At 41.9% G+C, this 17,838-nt stretch overlaps 1 long non-coding RNA gene across 4 annotated transcripts in view; it reads left to right on the plus strand.

Moving 5' to 3' along the window:
* Positions 1–12,463: 12,463 nt before the first annotated feature.
* Positions 12,464–17,838, plus strand: part of LOC107978309 — a 105,953-nt gene continuing 100,578 nt past the window's right edge. For 3 of the 4 annotated variants that reach the window (XR_003482486.2, XR_003482488.2, XR_003482487.2), the window contains exons 1-2: positions 12,464–12,539; positions 14,465–14,777. This is a non-coding gene — a long non-coding RNA (uncharacterized LOC107978309). Of the gene's footprint in view, positions 12,540–14,033; positions 14,778–17,838 lie in introns of all 4 variants that reach the window. The other variant, XR_004768532.1, reaches the window with a different exon arrangement.

A 17,838-nucleotide genomic window follows, 5' to 3' on the forward strand; every position in this document is an offset into this window, starting at 1 on the left:
CTTCAAGTTGCTAGGACTCTGGAGAGTAGACTAGGCTATTTCCTCCCAAGCATAGCCTGGTTAGAAAAGAAAGAGGTGGGGAAAAAAAAAGTAAGAGTTCCTTTGTGAGCCACCCAAAGAATGGGAAAACAAGACAAGCATGAGGATTGGGCTGAAACCACATAGCAACTAGAACAAACTTGTGAGCAGAAGTGTGAGAGAAGAGTTCATCTCCTTCCCTTCATTTTCTGAAGCATTTTTTTGCTCCATTTGAAATTATTCAGATGAAATTTTGGTTCCTATTAGATGTGCTAGCTACCCAATAGTAACCCCTGCTGCATTTTTTAGCTTCTAACTTGACAAACATTTCTGTGAAGGCTCAGATAAAAAATGTAGATGAATGGGATAGGATGCTTATTTTCCCACAAACAAAATCCTCCTGTTGAGAGCTGAGAGATTTGTTTAGAAATGAGAGTGTGTATGTTAACAAGACTTTTACTCCATCAAAACCCTGACTTCAGTTATGTCACACATTACCAATGACGTTTCCACACCAAACAGCAGTAAGGGTTTCATAAATCCATGTCTTTGTCAAGCCCTCACACATCAGACTAGCATCTGTGTGTATGTGGGGGGGGGAGGGAGAGGGGAGTGAAGGAGAGACATGTGTGCACACGTTGGTGTGGGGATGTACATCTGTGCATGTGTAAAGGGACCAGAGGAGAACACTCAGTGTCCAACTCTATCACTGCTTTATTCCTTTGAGACAGGTCTCTCATCAAACCTGGAACTAGGACAAGCCCCAGTGATCCTCCTGTCTCCAACTTCTCCCTCCTTACAGAGCTGAGATCATTATACAGTCGTTTATGTGGGTTCTGTGGATTTGAACTCAGATCCTTGAGCTTGCCCAGCAAGAGCTCACACCCACGAAGCCATTGCCCCAGCCTCACGCATCTTTTACATTATTTTGCATAACATGTTTTCTAAGGCAGCCAGTACAAATTAGCATTCCTTCACAAGTAGTAAAGCAAGGTAGGTATAGTTGGGTTTTTTTTTGTTTGTTTGTTTGTTTGTTTTTTTGTTTTTTGTTTTTTTTGGTTTTTCGAGACAGGGTTTCCCTGTGGCTTTGGAGGCTGTCCTGGAACTAGCTCTTGTAGACCAGGCTGGTCTCGAACTCACAGATATCTGCCTGCCTCTACCTCCCGAGTGCTGGGATTAAAGGCGTGCACCACCACCCTGCTGTAGGTATAGTTTTTAAAATTGTTTTTTCAGTTCTATGAGCTATTTGCTCACACGTTTTCCATTGCTTTTATTTTACAATAACTTTTTAAAAACAGTTAATCAAAAATAGCTCCCCTTTGTCATTCATATTGAAACTATTTGTTGCAGTTATTTGACAGTATAAAGGTACAATTATTATTAGTTACTTATGTTAGCAATACATATAATATTTCTGAAATGACCAGATCTTAACAAGGAAATTGCCTTCAAAACAACTTAGGAAACCTATTTTTTCTTTTCTTTTTTTCCCCCTTATTTAAATTTAAATAATAAACAACTTGTTTTACATGTCAATCCCAGTTCCCTCTCCCTCCCCTCCTCCCCTGCCCCCTACTAATCCCCTATCCCATCCCCTTTCTGCTCCCCAGGGAGGGTGATGCCTTCCATGGGGGATCTTCAGAGACTGTCTTATCATTTGCAGCAGGGCCTAGATAGACCCTCCCGCATGCATCTAGGCTGAGAGAGTATCCCTCTATATGGAGTGGGTTCCCAAAGTCCATTCATGTACTAGGGATAAATACTGATCCACTACCAGAGGCCCCATAGATTAACCAGACCTCCAAACTGACATCCTCATTCAGGGGGTCTGGAACAGTCCTATGCTGGTTTCCCAGCTATCAATCTGGGGTCCATGAGCTCCCCTTGTTCAGGTCAGCTGTTTCTGTGGGTTTCTCCAGCCTGGTCTTGATCCCTTTGCTCATGACTCCTCCCTCTCTGCAATTGGATTCCAGAGTTCAGCTCATTATTTAACTGTTGGTGTCTGCTTCTACTTCCATCAGCTGCTGGATGAAGACTCTAGGATGGCATATAAGGTAGTCATCAACTTCATTATCAGGGGAGGGCATTTAAGGTAGCCTCTCCACTGTTGCTTAGATGGTTAATTGGTGTCATCCTTTTAGATCTCTGGACATTTCTCTAGTACCTGATTTCTCTTTAAACCTATAATGGCCCCCTCTCTGATGGTATCTCTTATCTTGCTCTCGTCTAGTCTTCCCCTGACTCAAACTTCCTGCTCCCTCATGTCCTCCTCACCCCTCCTCTTCTCCCCATCTCATTCTCTTAGCTCCCTCTGCCCTCCCACCCCCCATGCTCCCAATTTGCTCAGGAGATCTTGTCCCTTTCCCCTTCTCCGGGGGGACCATGTATGTCTCTCTTAGGGTCCTCCTTGTTTACTAGTTTCTTTGACAGTGTGGATTGTAGGCTGCTAATCCTTTGCTCTATGTCTAAAATCAATATATGAGTGAGTATATACCATATTTGTCTTTTTGTGATTGGGTTACCTCACTCAGGATAGGGAAACCTATTTTGTCTAATAAATAATGATATCTGCTTAAACTTCAGTAGTCAGCATTGTGCTTTATAGCATTTATTATTAAGGGAAGGAAGTAATGCAATTGCTCTACTTGAAGAAATAATCAATGACCTGATTTTAAAGTGCATTTTGAAGGTGGGCTCTTTTTTTTTTAGTAAATTTGTCCTGTGACATTTACCTCTGTGTATAAAATATATTCTAATTACTCTTGCCTCCTACTCCTGTCAACCCTCCCCTTCATCTCCCAAATCTCTTTCCCATATTCATGCTTTTTGTTTTGTGACCCATTGAATGTAACCAGGGTCATTTTAAGACCATTGGAACTTGGTAAGCTCACCAATGGGTATGCAACTGCTGATGATGACACCATTCTCCCAGATTCTATCAGTAGCCAGTGGTTCAGCAGATAGGGGCAGGGCCCCATTAGTTTCTCCCACATCTGTAACTGACTATTGACAGACAGGGCAAGTCTTATGCAAGTTCAGTGCAGGGGACTATCTCTCAGCACCTGGAGTAGCTTTGAGTCTCTGCGTTCACTACAGAGAGAAACTTCACTCAAGGCCGAGAGTAGTATAACATAGCTATTTAGAAGGGAGTTTAACTAAGCAAGAGTAGTAAATTCCCCATTAGGGGCTTATGACTTCTCTATCCATATGTTTTTGACTAGGTTTACAGTACGGTGCTTGGGTTCACTCATATGAAGCAGGCCTCAAGTCCAGTCAGATTGGTTCTGTGCTGTCATGTTACAAATGCACAAATAGACACACCTTTTAATTTGGTGTTGGGGTTTGTGGGGTCTTTTCTTCCCACCAGCTCATGTAGTGCCTCTGGCACTAGGAAAGCCATCCCATGGGGAGGGCATGTCTAGCTCAGTTTTAGTTGTTTTCTCCATATCTATATAGGTGTCTGGCATCTTTAGCAACTGGGTCTCTTCAGAAGTTCTGCTGGCAAATAAGAAGAATGACAAGAGCCTGTATTATTTTGGGGACTCATGGAGCCTCCCTGGCAAACATGTCATATACAGGTGTCCCATACTAGGTCCTGGGATTTTTATTTAGTAATCCATAACTTCCAGGGGCAGCATTTCCTTCTAACTCTTTGAAAATGTAATACAAGAGAGTAAGTTTACATTTTACACATGCTTTATTGTGGTCAACCCATCTCTCTACCCTTTCCCCTCCACTCTCCCTCCCTCCCTGCTCTCATTTTCCCTATTTTGTATCCCTTCACTCCAATTGAGCTCTTCTGGTTTCCTGGATTCTATGTGTATCCCAAGTTAGATACACATAGCTACAAAATGGGGGCTAGGCTCTCCATAGAAGAGAGAACATGTATTTCTGGGCCAGTGTTACTCATTCAGTACAACGCCAGTCAGAATGGTTACATTACTGGCAACATATACTGGCATGGATATGTGGAAAGGTGGACTCTTGAACACTGGTGATGAGGGTGTAAGCTAGTACAGTTACTTTGTAAAGTAGCCTGGAGGTTGCTCAAAACATTGGAAACAAAACTATCATGTGGTCCAGCCATACCACCCCTGGGCATGTTCCTAAAGGAAACTATATCCTACCACAGAGACACTTGCACCATGTTCATTGCAGCTCTTTTCATGATAGCTAAGAAAGCAGATTATCTGAGGAGTAGATAAAGAAAATATGCAGACACACAAAAGAATTTTACTCATCTATAAATAAAAATGAATTATGAAACCTGCAGGTAAATGGAGACACTGGAAGTTTGGCCCTTTGTTTTTCAAAGCTGTAAATCGCCTTTATTATTTTTTTTAATTTTCCACAGTAAATATTGTTTGTTGACATCTTTTGCAATGATTTCAATATTGATCCCTTCCATTATCATCAGAGATTAAAAATAATTAAAATATGACCTTTATAAACTTAGGAATGTTGGAAAATAAGGAGATATTATATTAAAAGGTTGGCTCTTATTTGAAGTACTTTCATATGCTTTCTAAGCTATTTTGGAATTGTATATATACAGGTTCAAACACACAAATGACTATGCAGACAAGCATACATGTTTCATACATGTAGACGGTACCACTGAGAATTGGAAAAATGTGACGGCCATTGTTTTATATGCAAAAGAAAATAACCTTACTTTCTAAACATTTGTTGGTTGAAATTATAATCCATTTTTAAAAATCATGAGATGGCAGAGGTCTGCAGTTCTGGACGTGATCTGACTTCATTTAAACGCAGGCTTAGGCTTTGGCTCTTGACACATTGGCCAACTCAACTGTTCTTTCTATGACAGTTCTTCCTCTGGGAAGATTTGATTGGAGCTTCTGCCATACAGGATCCAGTTCCTTGCAGCAACTTGAAGATGAGCTCAGGGTTGGACTGCACTTCCCCTAGGTTACTAGTTTTCCAGCATCGTGTTTCTGTAGAGGCTTCCTTAAGCATTATTAGGGTCCTTTCATATGTCTCAGTGAAATCCACAGATACGTTCTCAAGTCACATCAACCCAAGAGTGGTAGCTTTCTTTGCTCTTGGAAACACACACAGGATTCTGAAGTTAAATATTTCCTGTCTTCCACATTATGCAGTGTTTTCTCTCCCTGGATCTCTCAAGCAATTAGCAGGGCAACTAATCCCATGACAGAGACACCTGGGCTTCCCAGGCAAAGGACACAGAGCCTGAGAGGGATTGTTAATGTTGCTGATAGATCCAAATCAAAGGGAATGATAACATACAGACCTATCCACACGTTAGCTAGACTCCCTCTGTAGCAAGAAGCCAAGCTGCTCACTGACCTGTGAGAGAGGAGACTCTCTTACACTCTCTTCTACTTTCCTGTTCTTTGCTCAAAGATACAGAGTGTTCCTCAATGAGCATGGAAGCCATGCTCCTTTAGCAAAGATTGACTCCTCTATTCATTCAAGTCATGCTTCCATTGGGTAGACAATGGTACAACATTGTTGTTGTTGACCGAAGCACTGCAGACAGAAGGGAAAGGTTCTGGTTCAGATCAAGATTTTAATACATTTAATTGGTTTAACGTTTCAGAGATTAATTCCTTAGAAATAGGTCAAATAGTTTACCTGCTTCCAGCATAACTAATGTGATACATGCCTATATGTGTCCAGGAATTGTGTTGCACATGTCTCTTTTCTGGTCACAGACCTATGCTGATGGCACCTGCACCCCCATGGACCTGCTTGAACTCCAGAATTCAAGCTATGCTTGATTGGTCATGGGATGGGTCCAGAAGTCAACCTCACAAATCCCCAGGTGATTCTCATATCTTTAGAACTGACAACTTACAGGGACTAACAATAGAAATAACTCACTGTAAGACCAAACACTAAATTGTTAACACACTGAGTGCAACATGGCCTTAGCAAAACTGGAATAAAAAGTCACAGATAGGTGAATGACTAACAGTGCAGTCACCATGTCCTGGGATACAACATAAAGTGAACACACTGAGAAGAAAAGAGAACCAGGAACAAAGGGGACAGTGAGAAAACAATGCTAACTGCACAATTAAAATCTGTATCAGAGCCGGAAGTAATGGTGGATGCCTTTAATTCCAGCAGAGACAAGTGGATCTTTCTGATTTTGAGGCCAGCCTGGTCCACACAGAGAGTTCCAAGACAGTCCAAGTTACCTAGTCAGATGTCTCAAAAAAAAAAAAAAAATCTGTATTAGATGCATAAGCAGCAGAAATAGAGCTCAAGCCAGTAATGCATAGGAAAGGCCTAGAAATTCTTTCAGAGAAGGAAAAAGAGGGAGAAAGCCATTTTTAAGTGAGAGGAAAAATGGTGGATAAGAAGGCATAACTGTGAGCCCTGGATTTCCTGGAAAACAAAAACAAATTGAGAGTACTTAGAAAAAGCGATACTCCACAAGCTTGGAGAATAAACAGTGTTTTTTTAAGAGCAGAAAAAAAATAATAAAGCCCCGAATTTTCACATAAAAACAAAGAACTTTATCTTAGCCAAGAATTACTCTTTTAAAGAAAAATCTAGGAAAACTTTGAATTACAAGGATAAGTGAGTCAATCGACATTAATCTAGCCAGAAAAACAGACCACAAATGAGCAAAATCAGACATGAGTTCAACTTCTTTCCATAGCTATACATGCCAGAAAAGAACAGTGCTGTGATCACAAGAGTTTGAGAGGAAAAATCTGTAAAGCAAGAATACCACCTTTCATCTGTGAAGGCAACAGAAGTGAATTTCTACACTGGTTCCTGACCTATACCTCTCATGTACAGTTGCCCCTCTACCTGGAGTGTCACTTTGCATGGTTTCAGTGACCTGTAGTCAACCATGGTTTGAAAATATTGTGTGGAAAATTCCAGAAATAAGTCATTCAGAAGATGTGTAGTGACTCTTAAATTCTAGGAGAATGTTATGTGTTTGTCCTTGTGTCATTCAAAGCGTCACTAGATCTACAGCACATTGCTGACGCTCAGTAGTTATCTGCTCAATTGTCTTCAGTTAAAGTGAGAACAGTGTTCTTTGTTTCAGGTGGAATTTAAGAAAAACCAGATTTTTCTTTCTTATTTTTTAATTGTCATTTGTCTTAGATGTTTGTCTTTGATGATGAGCACTGGTCCCCTTAGATGAACAGGTTATTTGGGAGCTAAGCATGTCTTTTGTTACTTCATGAGTAAGGGTTTTTGTTTGGTTGGTTGTTTTTCCTGGATCCTTTCAGAAGCAGGTGCCAAGTTGGAACTTGACATGTGAGAGGTGACCTTAGGAAACGTCTGTGAAGGGAAACAGGAAAGAACAACAGAAGGCAGAGCCTTCAGACAGAGCCAGAGGATGGAAGAAAGGCCAGGGAGGCCAGACTCTAGCCTGCAGTGCAGTTCTGAGAAGGTCTTGACATGTTGGGTAGGGCTTTGCCCAGCAAGGATGCCTATTGCAGAAGTTCTAGAGTGGGCAGGGCCAGTCCTGGCCCCAGAACATCTGTACACATAGGCACTGGCTGGCAACAGCCCAGGACACACATAGTTTCAGCATGACTGTAGTGCATCCCAAGTGGCAGTTGGGGGCTATCAACCAGCTGTGCCTTTCTGGAAGGAAGCTCTGAATGGCACATCCCCATGGCTGCCATGGTGAGTCAACACAGTAGGGTACAGGTCTGAAGCAATCAAATGGGAAATTCCAGAAATAAAAATGTAGGGGCTGTGTGCTGTTCTGAGAAGCAGGGTGAAACTTGGGGTTGTTCTGATCCCTCCTGGAGTATGGATCATCCATCTAGTATATCCATGCTGACTACACTCTCTGCCCATCTGTCACTGAGTGGCCATATTGATTATTGATCAACTATCATAGTGTTTCTGTGTAAGGTGGGGTGAGCATAACTTTATTACAGTGCATTACAGTTTTTCTATTTTTCTATTGTGTTGTTATCAATTTCTTGGTATTTGTAAATTAAAATGTATCATATGTAGATTATATAGGAAAAAGATAGTATAAATGGAGTTAGCAACCAGGCATCCACTGGGAATCATTGACTATATTCCTTGTGGATGGGGAACTTTTTTGTTACATCCTGAAAAAGTTATCTGAGGGTATTCTTCAGATGAGTAAACAATGAATCAAAAATTGATTAATCAAAATTGATTAATCCTACCACAAAAGTCTGACAGTGACAGGAAGAATGGAAGATGGCAAAGGAAATAGTTAAATCTTAATAACTGTTAAAATGTATAGGTAAATTCTTAACTATTTTTACTTTTATTTTTATAAGCTTACAATGAAACAGATTTCCTTATGAATTCTCACACATACTTAGTTGGATTGACCCTTCCTGCCTCCGTCTCTCCTGTCTTCCTTCCCTGTCAGTGTTGATTCCCTCCCACTGTTTTCCATTCTCTTATCACACGTGTTCTTTTACCCTTCCAACCCTTTTCCTCAACGCCTTATTCCCACCTCATGGCCCCTTTCTTGCTTTTTGGACTCTACCCCCACATTCCTACATATATATACACATATGAAAATTAGAGGCCAAGGTTTACATATGAGAGAAAATCTGTGGTGTTTGTCTTTCTGGGCCCTAGTCACCTCACTTAATGTATTTTCCAGTTCTGCCCATTTTCCTAAATATTTCATGTTGTTTTTCTTTACAGGTGAATGAAATTCCATTGTATATATGTACATATGTTCTTTATTCATCCGCCAATGTTTAGAAATCTAGGCTCAGTCTATTTTCTTCCTGTTGTGAACAGGGAAGTAATGAACCTGTATGCACAAGTATCTCTGTGGTAGGATATAGAGGCTTTGGGTATATGCCCAGCAGTGGTAGACCTGGGCCACAAGGCAGTTCTACTTTTAGTTTTGAGAGCCCTTCACACTGATGTCTGTGGTGATGGTACCAGTTTGCAGTCCAGCCAATAGACTAAGATCCCTCTTTCCATGCATCCTCACCAGCATTTGTTACTTGTTTTCTCGTTGACAGCCACTCTAGCTGGGATGGAATGACATCTCAAAGTAGTTTTGATTTGCATTGTCCTGATGGCTAGGAATGGTGGACCTTTATACATTTGGGAACTGTCCAGTTCAATATTCCCATTTTTGAATCAGCTTGTTTCCTTTTTAGTTGTTTTTGTTCTTCCTATAGTCTGGATATTAACCCTCTGTCAGAAGTATAGTTGGGATTGTTTTCCCATTTTGCAGGCTGTCTCTTCATTCAATTAACTGTTTCCTTCGATGTAAGGAACTTTAGTTTCATGAGGTCTCATTTGTCAATCATTGCCCTTATTCTCTGAGTGACTGGAGCCCTATTCAGAAAGTCCCTGTCTATACTCTGTCTTGAAGTGTTTTCTTTATTTTTCCTCCAGTGGTTTCAGCATTTCAGGTTCAGGGTAAGGTCATTAATCTATCTGGAGTTGATCTGTGAGGAGAATGACAGATACAGATCTAGTTTCATTCTTCAACATGTGGATATCCAATGTTTTTATTTTACCTTCATGTTTTATCACTTTATTTTTTAAATATTTATTCATTTAGTGTGTATGTACCCACATGCCATGATTTGTGTGTGGAGATCAGAGGACAACTTTTGTCAGTTGGTTCTCTCCTTCCACCACATGGATCCTGGGTATTGAACACAATTCACCAGGCTTGACAACAAGCACCCTGATCAACTGAGCCATCTCACTGGCCCCTGGAATATTAATAATCTTTAAACCCTTAAAATGAAGGCTACAGTAAGAAAATGAAAGATGGAGAATGACAATGATAAAACAGAAGTAATAAAAACACCAAGAACTGGAAGCAAAGTAAAATGTCAGTTTTAAAGTGCTTTGATTAACTTTCACAGAGAAATAAGAAAAAAATTATATATATATATATATATATATATATATATATGATGTAGTTTTAAAAATTAGGATAGCCCCTAAATAGCTGAAATTTAAAAGTCAGTAATAGGATTGAATAAACATTTCCAGAAAGTAGAATTCAAAGACGAGCTGGAAAATAGCCAAAAAAAAAAAAAAGAAGACAATTAATTAACTAAAGAAATTCAATGTAAAACTAATTGGAGTTCCAAATATGCCAAAGGTAAGTAAAATGGGGATGCAGTATCCAAAGAGATGGATAAGAAATGTTTTACAGAACTGACAGACTGGTGGCTGACTCTGGAGTAAATGGCCTATGCAGTAAATGGAGAAAGATGGACATGCAGGGTGTTCCAGTGAGGTTTCAGAATAGCAGAGATAGAAGACAATGTAGGAGCTTCCATCAAGGAAAAACAGTCTATATACATGGGGTAAACATGGCATCAGAATGTGCTGGAAAGTGGGTGCACTGGAAACCGGGCAAAAAGAAAACAATTTCTTATAGCATGGAGGCAGTACGTTTTTACCCTGTAATTCCTGCCTGTTTTTCGCTTCTTCCCAATTCCCTCATCCTCATCTTCTGCCCTTCTCTATTAGAATATCTGAATTTTATTTTCAGGGTTGGAGAACTGCTAAGGATTACTGCTGACATTTCTATGTAGTGATAGATTTATACCAATTATTTTACTCTTTGTTTCACCATTTTCAATTCCCCCTGCCATTCTTTAAGCTATGATTTACTTCTCTGTGGGTGGGATGTAGACAGACTAATGATATTTTCAAAGACTCCAAGACTGAAAAACATTTAGCTTTTAGGGTTTTTTTCCTCAGGGAGCCTCTAGAAGAGGATTGTTCTGCTAAAATGGGGAAGCAAATTTGCTGTAGTGCTCCCCACAAACTGATCACCCCAAGGATGTGCATCAAGAATGAATGAATCCAAACATGGGTGAATCTTACAGTTCTGAGGGGAACGCTCTTTCTGGTATATTGAAATATCAGACATTGGTGCCAAGGCTATCCTCCGCCTCCTCCATCTTCCCACACAGCCATCACTCCAGATTACAGACCCAGAAACTTCCCGGTCTCTTTCAGTCAGCACCAGCCTGTACATTCATCCCACTGGTCAGTTCTATTCCACTCATTACTCCCTTCAGGGACAAGGACTTTGGTCCCCTAAAGCGAACAAAGTTGCTCTTGCTTACTGATTGGAACTGTAATCTGTGTGAGAGCAGAAGCCATGGCATGTTAGTCACTGTTTTATCCCCACTGTCCAGTTTGTGATCTTTCACTGGACCCCTCTCAGGGACACACATTTGAACTGTGGTCATCGTTCGATGGCATGGATGTATTGATTTATTTTTCACTCATTTAAACTTGTTTCAGTTTCTAGGCATTTGAATTCTAACATTCTGGCTGAGAGATGCGAGATCTTGAACAAAATGAGGGAAGAGTAGTAATATAAAATGTTCAGGAGATGACAGTAAATTGTTTAGTAAGCCAAGTCCCCTCACAACCTTCATCTTCCCAGCCAATTAAAAGAAAAAAAGCAGCAGCATTTTGGTGACCTGTAGGCTATGAGCTTCTTCTCTGGGCACCAAGTGGCCAGTCTATCTCTATTTCCAAGGGTCAAATGGGAAGATATTAACTTGTTTCTAACCCAGAAAACCAGCCAGTGTCTGGCCTGTTTCCAGCGCCTGAAGGGCCGGCAGAGGTGGAGGGTGTGAATTTGAGAAGAGAGTGGCTCAAGTAGTGGGGTACCTCTCTCTTTCAGGCTCAGAAAACTGCAGTTTTCATGTGACCTATCCTCTTCAGATTGTTAATTCTTGGTAGTTTCTGGCAAACAGATCCCCATATCTTGGAGGGTGTGGTAGCTTGAATGTAATTGGCCCTCCTAATCTCATAGGGAGTGGTACTATTAGAAGTTGAGGCTTTAGTGGAGTGGAGATGGCCTTGTTGGAGGAAGTGTGTCACCATGGGGGTGGGCTTTGAGGTTTCCAATGCTCAGGATAATGCCCAGTGTCTTAGTCAACTTCCTGTTGCCTACAAGCTATAGTGAAGGACTTTAGAATTAACAAAGAAATAACTAAGAAGAAAAACAATCCGCTCACCCTAAGAACAGGGAGACCTGACTTAAAACCTAACCAAGGTCACAATGACCCAAGCCCCTGGAATTTCTTAGCTGGCAGATATAACTCCCTTACAAGGCCACAAGACAACCTAACTGAATACCAAGAATTCCTAGAGGGCCACCCTGCCCTAGGGTCATGAAGATAGAAACAGACTATCCCACTGAGCCAGGAGACCATCCGGCCCCAAAGATAAGAGATCTCCAAAGGATCTGTGACTCTGGTCACGTACCCAAACCCCTAAAATCCTATGGTTTTTTCTCCTATAAAAGGAGCCTGCTTTAGAGGAACAGGGCTTCTTCTTTGTCTGTCGGACTGGGAAGCCCGTTTGCGCAAACGTCCCATAATAAACTTACCTCTTGTTTTTGCATCAGCTGGACTGGACATTGAGTGTTTTTGGGGGGATCGTCCGATTTGTAGAGACTCCTCGGTCCGAGGGTCTTTCAATAGGACTGTCAGCTACTCTTCCTGCATGTTTCCGTGCTCCCCATTGTGATGATAATGGCCTGAACTTCTGAAACTGTAAGTGAGCCACCCAGATTAATTGTTTTCCTTTATAAGAGTTGCAGTGGTCATGGTGTCTCTTCACAGCAACAAAAAACCTAAGTAACACAGAGGGACTGAAGTTGAGTCATGATATGTGGTGTTAGGAGTGGATGGTTTTCATCATATCTCTCTGGAAATATTTGAATAAGTGGCCTCCCTGAAAAGAGAGGCTTGGGGCCAAGGAAGAGAAAGATATGTGTACATGGTAAAGGAGCAGAGTGAGACACACCCTTCTGTGTGTCTTTCCCTCAGTGCATTAAGGCAGTGGTTCTCAACCTTTCTAGTGCTGTGACCCTTTAATACAGTTCCTCATGTTGTGCTGACCCCCAGCCATAAAATTATTTTCATTGCTACTTCATAACTGCAATTTTGTTACTGTTATGAATCATCATGTAAATATCTGTGTTTTCTAAAGTCTTAGACCACTTCTGTGCAAGAGTTGCTGGATCCCCAAAGGGGTTGCAACCCACAGGCTGAGAACCACTGCACTAAAGGAAGTGAGCTAGGAGTGGCAGAGGGAATGACTAACAGTGAGGCCCAAGCTGAATGTCTTTCTATGGCAGAGCCTGGAAGTTCAAGTTTAACACTGAGAATGCCACCAAGTTGGAGACACACTAGAATAATCTAGAGGTTAAAAAAAAAAAAGAAATACAAATAATGCACGTGCCAACCCCTAAATTGATTAAACCAGAAATTCTGGGTGTGCAGACTGACTGGGTATTGCCAGCTGGGAAACAGTGCCCAGCTGATTCTACTATCCACTCATCTCATGAAAGGGTACTTGAAGGCAGGTGTCTATCAAGATCTGTGGCCTGCCACCCCTGCGTTGCCTGGAGCTTTACAAAGACCAGCCCCAAACGCTAAGTTAAAACTCTCATCTTAGCAAGCTTCTCAGAGCATTTGAAGGGACTCGGCAATTTGCATGTCACTGAGAGAGGGAACAAGTGTCCTCAGCTGTGACTTGTTAAAATACTTATGGAGACTCTCCTTAACTAGTCCCACCTTTCCTCTCAAGTTTGCCAAGCAGGAGCAGGGATTCCCTGCCATTGCTAGGTGGGTAGAACTCTATCCTTTGGCCCCCTTGCTGCCATGTGTATCCATAGGTTCATCTAATCAAGCCATGGCATGGGTTTTAGCAGGAAAAATGTGCACTTGGCTACTTTTCTTTCCCTTTCCAGTCCCCAAATCTAGAGTGTGTGTATCCCGACATTGCTTGTGAGACAGAATAGCCTTTCACCCCAACCTGGGCCCCAGTGCACAAGCCTTCATGTAGATAGCACCTTCAGTACCACCTACTCCTTGGTGCCGTTTCCTTCGGAAGGTCACAAGACAGCCTGCACCTTAGAGTGTCCTACTGTCTAGTGGAGAGTTTGGTCACACACATAGAGGAATGTTGTCCTTTTATTTTACTTCCAGCCCCACTGCTCAATCTACTTAGATAGCTCTTAGTCACAGTCTCTTAATTCACAGGTCCCACCCTCCTTACAGGAACCAAGCAGAGCAGTGAACACCAGGCAGAACTGCATACTGCATAGCAGATGACAAGGACCTTAGACTTGGATGGAGGAGAAATCAGAAATAAACTAAGACTGACACACAGCCCCACTAGAGAAGAAATCCAACAATACAGCTCAGCTTCGATTCTGCCTCAGCTGCAACTTGGCCCCAGCTAACATCACCCTGGGAAATCGTTTCTCTTTAAGTGCTGGCAACCCATTGCTGTTTCATAAGTTGCTTTTCGCGGTGATGAAATGGTTGGTGTTTGTCTTGACTGGCTTAAGGAATACCCAGAGAGCTGGTCTAGCACTGAGTCTGGATATGTGTGTGAGGATGTCTTTAGAAGAGATTGGCATATGAGTGACTGCATTTGCTGAGAGAGACTTTCCTTCTCCCCTGCAAAGGTGGGCAACAGCCAATTTGCCAAGGAACGGGATGGAACAAAAAGGAAGGGGTCTGGCAGTTGTCAGTATTTGCTGGAGCCAGTATATGCATTTCCTATCGTCAGTCACCAGAAGTCCACATCTTTGGGCCTTACAAACTCTGGAACTTACATCAATGCCCTGAAATGTCTCAAGTCTTCTGCCCTGCACTGATGATACCAACTTCCCTGGTTCTCAAGTCTTTGGACAAACCCGAGTTCCACCACCAGCTTTCCCGAGCTCCTCCATCTTGAGACAGCTGTTGTGGAACTTCTCCACCTCCATAGTTAGTTAGGTAAGCCAATTCTTATAACAAATCTCCTCTTGTGTTTCTGTCTGCCTTCCTGTCTGTCTGTCTGTGATATTGGCTGATTACAGGGGAAATGTTTTACTAATATAGTAAGCAAAAAGATAAACCACAGGGCAGATTAATCAGTATACCCATATTTATAGCAAAGAAACCCCACACATTTTAATATAATCCTAATTTCCTGCTTTAAAACATCTTTTATGTAGCCAGGCATGCTATATAAAAGCAAGCAATAGGAGTATGCCTTTAATCCCAGTGCTTGGGAGGCAGAGGCAGGCGGATCTCTGAGTTCAAGGCCACCCTGGTCTAGAGAGCAAGTTCCAAGACAGCCATGACTACATAGAGAGACCATGTTTTGACAAAAAACAAACAAAAACAAAAACAAACATCCATCCATACAAACAAAAACTAATCTTTTGTGTAATGTGAAATGTCTCTCGGGCTCAGAAAGCATTTCTCTGCAGAGGCAATGAAGCAGCTCACACTCGGTATCTAGCTGTGTCATGTATTTTTAGCCCTATTCATCCAGTATGAAGGTGCAGACCAAACCCTTCAACATTCTCTCTACAACAGGCTTGCTTGGGAAGTCTGGGGCAGGTGACAATAATGACACCAAGAGTTTATGTTCCCAAGTGAAGTCAAAACATTCACCAAGGAACCTCATAAATCGGCTAGACTGAACTAAATAGTAAAGGGAAGGTGAGGGGACCACAAGCCCCTGGGTGAAAAGAAAGCAGGAGAGAAGCTTGAAGCAAAGAGAAAGCAGGAGGCAGGGATGGTTGGACTGGCCAATGAGTCAGCATCTAGTGTCTGTTCCAGCTTCAGCAGGTATTTACACAGTATCTACTAGTGGCAGGCATAGTTGTCCATAGTAAAGATTCCACCTTGAGCCAGCCTGGTTAAAATCAAGCCCATTTTTACACCATGTACCCTGCATCCCCAGCCTCTTTACATCACTGCCTCCCATCTTCACACCACAACAAACACCCCAATTCTAAGCTATGTTGTTACAACATCCTTGCATTTTTGCATTGCTTTCCCATTAACCATCCTGGACTCCAGGGATCTTGACAGACTTTGGTCTCCTCAGAAACTTGGAAAACCCTCAGGCTCCAATATTACTGTTGTCACCACAAGTTCCACATGTCCTATGCAGTGGGGAGAGTACCCTAGTATAATTCATACTATTGTAGGTCCATGCAATTTGGGTTGGAGCAATTGGCAGAATTTATTGTCTTGTGTCCTCTACCTGAAATAGAATTGTCAGATGTTTCATTCCAAATTTCCAACTCCTGTGACCTCTAAATTAAACCTGAAAAGCTTGGAGAGGAAACAGCCATCGGTAGCTCGAAGTGTTCTCTTGGTCAGATGTTTCACTTCATAGCATCCTTGTGAAGGAAGACACATGGTAACTTCATGCTGACACATAATCACTTCAGCTTGTTAGAGAGGACAATGGCAGTTCCCTCAAGAACAGACATACTGATCGTGTGTGATAATTGCCTCTGTTCATTCGGCTCATGTTCTTTATCAAGAAAGAAACGGTGATCTGTGACCAATGAGAAGTCTTGGGAAATTCTCACTGTTTACATCTGTAGAGGTAAATGTCTGTGGACAATGCTATTAATTCCCATTGCATGGGTAAATATCTGCACCCATATGAAAAACAGTAAATCACTTAATTCACCCACTGGGCATTAATAATAGATGTGGTTATTTTTCTGGGAATTCACTTTATTTTCCCTTTAAGTATTTCTGGTTTATTCGAATTTCTTTTGACTACAGTGACAATGACAGAATTCAACCCTGCCTGTTTAATCTGACATACCCATGAGGCCCAAATGTCTATTATAAAAGGGCCATGGTGCCAGCACATTGCTTCTTGTAGGGGCTGAGGCATTGAGTCCTCAGTAATTTACTCTTCATGTGTTGCCATTGCTTTCAAGGGAAGTCTATACCAGTCTTGCCTCAATGCACCAAGCCAGCTCCCTTCCCATCTTACAAAATTTTCCTTTGCTCCTGGAACTCTGTCTACTCCCCTCCAGCCCTTTACCCGCCTTGTTTTTTTCCCCCTTGTTAAACGCTTTCTTCTGTAGACATTATCCCAAATAACTGCTGCCAGTGCTATGTTGGAAGCACAAAACCAGATCCAACTGACAGCTGTAAAACAGAACCCTCAAGTCTCTATTCTGATAAGTGGATTTCTCTTTCTGATGGTGGTGGTTGAGTCACATTCATTGGCTGGGCAGACAGAAGTACAAAACATCTAGATCTTGAAGTCTGGAACTGGGTGAACATAGGCCTCCCAATAAAGAATATTCACAGGCAAATCCATGAGGCTGACTGCCCTGTATCCTGGATACTCCTCTTGGTACATGGATATCCCTCCAGGGACATTTGCCAAACCTTCTACTTAGCAAGATCTCCTTCATGTTTCTTGCTCATCCCTGGCTTCCCTTGGCAGGTGCTTCTGGTTGTGTTGGCTATGCAACATCTATTTTCCCAAGTTTTTCTTGTTGACAGATTTCTGATATTTTCATAAGTGACCCTGTAGTTTAGGAAAACTGAGGCCACCTTCAGAACTACGGGTTGATATCACATCTTGAGATGAGGCAGAAGCATGGGTGACCCTCAGTAGAGGATGCCAATCATATTTCCTGTGCTAGAAACTGGTTTAGAGAAGGGTTTGGGAACAAGTCTTCTGAGATACTATGAGTCACAGTCACCTAGACAGCCAGGGTGGCTTTCAGTCCATACTAATCATCCAATACAGCCAAGAGGGGCCACTGCTTGGCTCTGGGAGTTTTTAAATTCACAGAAGAGATAACAGCTCTTACTGAAGTGCACTTGACTTTTATGGTCTTCCTAGAGGTAATTTACTGGAGAAAATCTGGTTATCTAAAGCCAAGGCAGAAAACTTATCACATGGAATTTGCATATTAAACTTGAGAGAAGCAGCCACACTTGACTTAGTATAGATATTTGGTTTGTCCAAATAAACAAAGCATTCTATGGGCAGATGCAAGAGTAGGAAGACACCGGGAAG

The sequence above is a fragment of the Cricetulus griseus genome, chromosome 2 (genome assembly GCF_003668045.3).
Source record: "Cricetulus griseus strain 17A/GY chromosome 2, alternate assembly CriGri-PICRH-1.0, whole genome shotgun sequence".
NCBI lineage: Eukaryota > Metazoa > Chordata > Mammalia > Rodentia > Cricetidae > Cricetulus > Cricetulus griseus.